The sequence below is a fragment of the Selaginella moellendorffii genome, unplaced genomic scaffold (genome assembly GCF_000143415.4).
Source record: "Selaginella moellendorffii unplaced genomic scaffold, v1.0 SELMOscaffold_26, whole genome shotgun sequence".
Lineage (NCBI taxonomy): Eukaryota > Viridiplantae > Streptophyta > Lycopodiopsida > Selaginellales > Selaginellaceae > Selaginella > Selaginella moellendorffii.
The window spans coordinates 139,841-146,256 of record NW_003314287.1 but is presented as its reverse complement, the minus strand read 5'-3'; positions in this window follow the sequence as shown (position 1 = coordinate 146,256).

The window sequence follows — 6,416 nt, the reverse complement described above, 5'->3', positions numbered from 1 at the left end:
CTTCAAGTAACGTCCGAGAACCATGTAGATATGCATGAAGTTTCTCGAAACCCCAGACTGCTGCTAAACACTCCTTCTCTGTCGTGGAGTAGTTCATCTCCGCTGGTTGTAATGTACGGCTTATGTATGCAATGGGATGGCGCTGACCAGGCACACTCGAGCTCTCTTGCATCAACACACCTCCAAGACCAATGTCAGAAGCATCCACGCGCAAAATAAAAGGTCGAGTGTAGTCAAGATATGCCAAAACCGGAGGAGTCGTCAATAGCTCTTTGAGATCCACGACGCCCGCTCACAATCCGGAGACCAAATGAAAGATGACGTTGATGACTTCAGCAACGCTCGCAATGGTGTAGTGCGATCGGAAAGATGATCCACAAAACGACCGAGATACTGCACCTTACCTAAAAAGCGCTGCACATCATTCACACATTTCGGAGTAGGGAACTTTAGAACAGCCACAAGTTTGTCAGGATCAACTTGCAAACCCTCACGAGAAATATGGTACCCAAGATAAGTTGTGTCCTTGGACCCAAACACGCACTTTGACCGCTTCAGCTTTAAACCAACATCACGTAGCCGATCCAACACTTTACAAACATCACGAACGTGCTCCTCCCACGTCCCCTCCGAGTGGATCAAGACATCATCAATGAAGTCAGCAGTCACTTCCGGCATATCGCAAAGAACCTCGTCCATCATCCGCTGGAAAGTTGCGGGAGCATTGTTCAAACCAAACGGCATCACCAAGAACTCGTACAAACCAAATGGTGTACGAAAAGCAGTCTTAGGAATATCTTCTTCGGCCATCGGTACTTGCCAATACCCAGAAGCAAGATCTAGCTTGGTGAACCAACGACTTTGCCCCAAACGATCTAAGAGATCAGTAGTGTGAGGAAGAGGATACACATCTGGGATCGTCACTTCGTTTAACGGGCGATAGTCGATGCAGAAACGAATACTCCCATCAGGCTTCGTCACAAGATGAGGTTCACATGCCCAAGGACTCCGTGACTTCCGAATAACACCCTTCTCCAGCATTTCCTTGACGTTGGCTCGTAAAATCTTGATCTCCTTAGGTGACCGACGACGAACAGGAACCTTGATTGGACGAGCATCCCCGGTTGGAATCGGATGACGTGTGGCAATCTTGGCCCCAGACGATAGGTCAAATTCAAAGAGATCAGAATACTCCTTCATGAGCCGGTCAACTGCTGCAACACAAAGATCGTCGGAGGGATCGAAAAAGGGAAAAGCAGAACAAGATGGAAACACAGAAGGAAAGAGTGGGGGAACAAAAGTAATGGAAGCAGAGGTAGAAGTAGAGGGACGAAGAGGTATGGAAGTGAGAGGAATGGATGAAACATAAGGAAGTATGAGACAAGGGGGAAAAGCCTCAAAGTCACACTTGGCATGATTGCGCTGCAACCAATCCATACCAAGAATGAGGTCAAAAGCTTGACTCGGCACCACTCGCAACGACTGCAACTCAAGCTCGAGATCGCCCACACGCACAACCAGGTCCACCTCATCCCGTGCACATGCATGTGTACGGCCGTTGCCATAAAGAATGAAAACTGGTTCCGCCGCACGACGCAAGTGTAGATGACAACGTGTGGTAATAGGTCGAGCAATAGAAGATAAACTCGAACCTGTATCAACCAACACGGAGAGAATAATAGGAGACCTCTTGTTATAAAAACGAGCTTGGAAAGTAAACACGGGATGAACTGGTGCCGAGTGAACCCCTTGATGATACTCTCGAAAGAAAGATGGAGGGGTCACTGATTTATTCGCGCAAGGTCCCTCCATTACTCGCGCGACTCCTCGTTTCCCGGATGCATCTCGGTGTCCAGACCTTCCACTGCAGTAGCACCCACGGGACGTTGCTGACACCAAGGTCTCCACCCAGGAAATGGAGGTCGCCAATCCGGAAAACGACGGCAACGCCGATAAGTATGACCAACTTCATCACACGCCCAGCAGCGAACATCACGGCCACGACCACGTCCTCGCGCTTGTCCTTGGACTCGAGCAGCAGCAGCATCAACCTCCATTGGAACAGGACCATCACCCATAGGAAGGGGAGCGGAAGGACGTGCAGCGAGAAGTGGAAGAGGTGACGTTTCATAACGTTGTGCCAAGCGAAGAGCATCGTCAAGGGTGGTAGGAGCAAGTGCATGCACAAGTCCGACAAGATCTTGACGAAGTGCTAGCCACAACATTCCTAGCTTGATCCGCTCCGACATATTTGGCTCCGCACGAAGCAAAAGACTTTGGAAACGAACGCCAAATTGCATCACCGACTCAGATGGCCCTTGGCGAAGACGATGCAATTGTTGGAAAGCATCATCACAATCATCGGCATGGCCGAAGGCGCGTTTGAAGACGTCCGGGAGAACACTCCAATCCCCACGAGTGGCTGCACTCAAACCATTGTACCACTGCAACGCCGTCCCTTGGAGACACGTGGGAAACTCCCGCAAACGTCGAGCATCATCCCAAGAATGATATGTGGCAATCACCGTGAAGTGATCGAACCAATGGTACACATCATCCCTAGGATTCCCGCGAAAGAACTCCAGCCGAACGCGAGGATTAGCACCAAGAGCAGGAGGAGTTGTACCACGTGCCGTGAACGCCGCCATCAACTGAGTTTGGTTGTTCAATTGCAAACGCATAACATCAAGCAATTGTACCAACTGCTGCTCTAGAGTCAAAGGAGGAGATTGCGGATCTGCCATGAAGATGAACGAAAAAGAAAGAGCAAAAGAAGAGAGATGACAAAAAGCTAGAAGGAAATGGTAGATCTAGACAACGCAAAAAGCTAGATCTAAACCAAAAGAAAGAACAAAAGAAAGAAAATGGAAAAAGCTAGATCTAGACAATGCAAAAGCTAGATCTAAACCAAAATCCCAAATCCAAGCACTCCTCAGGGACAATCAAAGGTGCCCCTCACTTCCACCAATGCGAGTGCCTGGAATATGGAAAGGGAATACAGAAATGTGCATATCAATTAACCCAAAAACCCTAGCTTATATACAGGAGCGAGTGGTCCGGATTGAAACCAATCCGACGGCTACCAAAATCCACTACGCTAATATTAGTATACGGCATCGTAGCCGTACACTTGGTCCTCACATCATGTGTTTGATATGGCTAACAACGTGTTCAAAGTATCTTTATCAATATCTAAAATATTAAAAATATTTAATAAATTGTATTAAATTAGTATAACCAAATAATAAATATAGAGTAATTCTAGAATATGAAGATAACTTTTAGAAGACCATATAGTGTAAGAATCAGTGTTACCAACAAATCTAGTTTTAAATTACATGTTTGGCTTTTGGATTGATGCAAATATGCTCTTCATTAGCTTTGGCATTATGGAGTTTGGCTTATGGATGTGTTGAGATTCAATTAGATGGTCATTTACTAATAAAGGATGAAAAAAATAAAGAAAAATACTTATTTTGAATTTTTTTATTTAGTTGCTATATTAACACTTGAGAACATGGGATATTTTCTTGTGTTATCTTGTACTTATAACTCTAAAACATAATTTAAGAAAATTGATTTTAATAAGTTGCTTTTATTTTATAAAATATATATAGAAACAATTCAGTTTTCATTTTTTAAATAAAGAAGAATCCATGTTTAATTATTTATAAAATAGGATCTAAAGAAGTACTCATTTAAGTACATTATATGTACCACAACCTATATACCAAATCCTCTTTTAAAAGTTATGTCAAAAAGAAGCTCCTCTCCATGCCTATGCACCCTACCCTATACTATTGATTGTGTTGTGCCACTTTCTGGCCTTTATAGTATTAATTATCTAGGTTTGCTACCAAACCAAAATAGATAATGCAGTGTTATATGGATTTGAAGTATATTTATATATAAATAAATATCATAGTGCTAATCTAAGTTAATATAGTATATGAACTGATCCCTCTTATACATGAGTATTTTTTTCAATTAATGTATGTACTCCCATATCTCTTCTCTTGAGCATGAGAGAAAAAACAAGCATAGAAAGATAAAGGTCCATCAATAATAGTGCACTTCATTTGTCACTAGGATTTAAATTTTTTTATTCTTGAGTTTGGATAGAATGACCTTATAAGAAGTTTAAATTTAAGAAGGGGACCTGAAGGTTAAGATGTAAAGAGAGTAAGGCTCTTCAAAATATTGCATTTTTCAACTTTTATTCACAAAGTTCTAGGGAAGTATACTAGATTGTAAGTAACAAAAAAGGAACAACTTGAAAAAAGGTCAATTAAGATTCAAGTATAAAGCCATAAATAAAAGTGCAATCAGTTAAAGGTGGGATACATAGAGTTAAGTATAGATAAATTAAGATATGTGACTTTCTAAAAAGTTTGAATTCATAAGTTTACACCTTTGACTCAGTTTTCTAAATGCAAGTCCCCACAAAATGTTTGGATCTTTAAATAATAATGACAAAAATGAAATATTCAAGAAATTTTATTGCACTTCCAATTCTAACACTCCTCTGAAATTAACATTTTTAATTTCTTTAAAATATCCTTTTTAGTGTTAATCCCTTATATAGGTATTTACATTAAAAATTTGTTCAATAATGTTTTAAAAAACTTAGCATTCACTAAACTCTACAGTATGTTTAAAATGTGTAAAACAACCTTTAAAAGACCAATTATACCAATCACCCCAACCTGTAGTGGTATATTTTGCTGTACCAGGAAAAATTATGACATGATAATCATCATAGGTCATTTGGAAATCATCAGTTTGTAATATTGGATTAGGATCTATTTTTTCCTTGAATTCATTTTCATATTTTATATTATATATAAATATATTTATGTTCCTTTGATGTTTTGAGCTATAATAATCTAATTTACACTTCATAGCTATTTCTGGACTTATATTCCAACAATGGCCAAATGTTTGAGCAAAATTAACAGTAATAGAATTTATTAATAGTAACATAAAGACCAAATAATAAAATCCCATAGGATCTATACTAAATTACTATAAATCTAATTTACCTATTACTAAATTTATAAGCTAAGTAATTTATAAAAAAAAGTAAATTTTTAATAAATATTAAACTTTAGAATAAACAAAACAAAAAGATAACTCTACTTTATATGTTATACTAACATTTTAATAAACAAGTTTACATTGGTATTTCCAATAGTTTTAATAGCTTTCTGAACTTGCTGCAATTGCAAAATAAAATAAAATAAAATAAAATAAATTAACGAAGGTTCCAAAATATGATTTGCCCCCTAGTATGATTGTTCCTAGAGAATTGGCATAATATAGGTTATATAGAAACACTAGTTTAACTCTATAGTTCCAAGAAAAAGCTAGGATCTCTAGTACTGCCATGAATGAAAGAGTTTGATTGAGATTGTTGCTCAAGTTATTGTCCAAGGTGCAAGCTCCACTTGGAAAATAGATATAGTTTAAATAGAATAGAGAATAAAAAGGTAATTTATATATGGAAGATAATTTAAATTTGATGTTTCTTTATAAATTCTCTATATTTTGATTTCTATTTGAAAATTTAAGAATAGAAAACTTTCAAAATAATGAGTTCTAATCAATCCTTTACTTATTCATTTGTTTCCATGGTTTATTTTTTTGAACCATGCTAGATTTGGTTAAAAGGAGCTTGCACACCACAATTGCTTGTGTGGCTACTGTCATGAACTCCTCCTTAGTGATCTTGAATTATTAACCTGTGCCATTAAACTTTCCCTTTGTTGGAAGATGACAAAGCTCATCTATGCCAGAAGAGAAGTGAGTTCAAAGAAGTGTTTTTCTTCAATTTACATGACCATAATTGAGATTATCCTATGTAAAACAATTGCAATATAGATATTCTACATGCCTAGCTAAAGAGTAGATACCTTGACCCATTGTCCAGCCCATGGACGGCCATCACTCATGAGATTGAAAACTCTTGCATTGGAACGACTTTGCCTTGGCAAATTGTCATCATATGTCTTAGTATCTGTAAAGTGCTTTGCTTATTAATAAAAAAGATACAAAAAGAGCAAAAAGAAAAGAACATATAGTGAACTAAAGAAAAGCCAAGAAACTTAATTGTGTTTCTTTCATCTAGATATCATAATCCAAAATGTTAAATTAGAGGGTATAGGAGAGGCCTTTGTCTACAAGTGATTAAGGATGCCTCAGACAAATCAGTGTGTTACTCCAAAACATTGATATTAAATTATTAGTAATTTGGAAAACATAAGATCACATTGTATGGAGCATGGAAAACTGAGAAAAACGCAATGAAAACCTATGACAGTGAAGTTGTTTGGCACTAACTTGAAAATTGTACTACACAACTAACCATTCTTTTTTTCCAATCCATCAATACTATCAGTATGCAATTGATGGAAAGA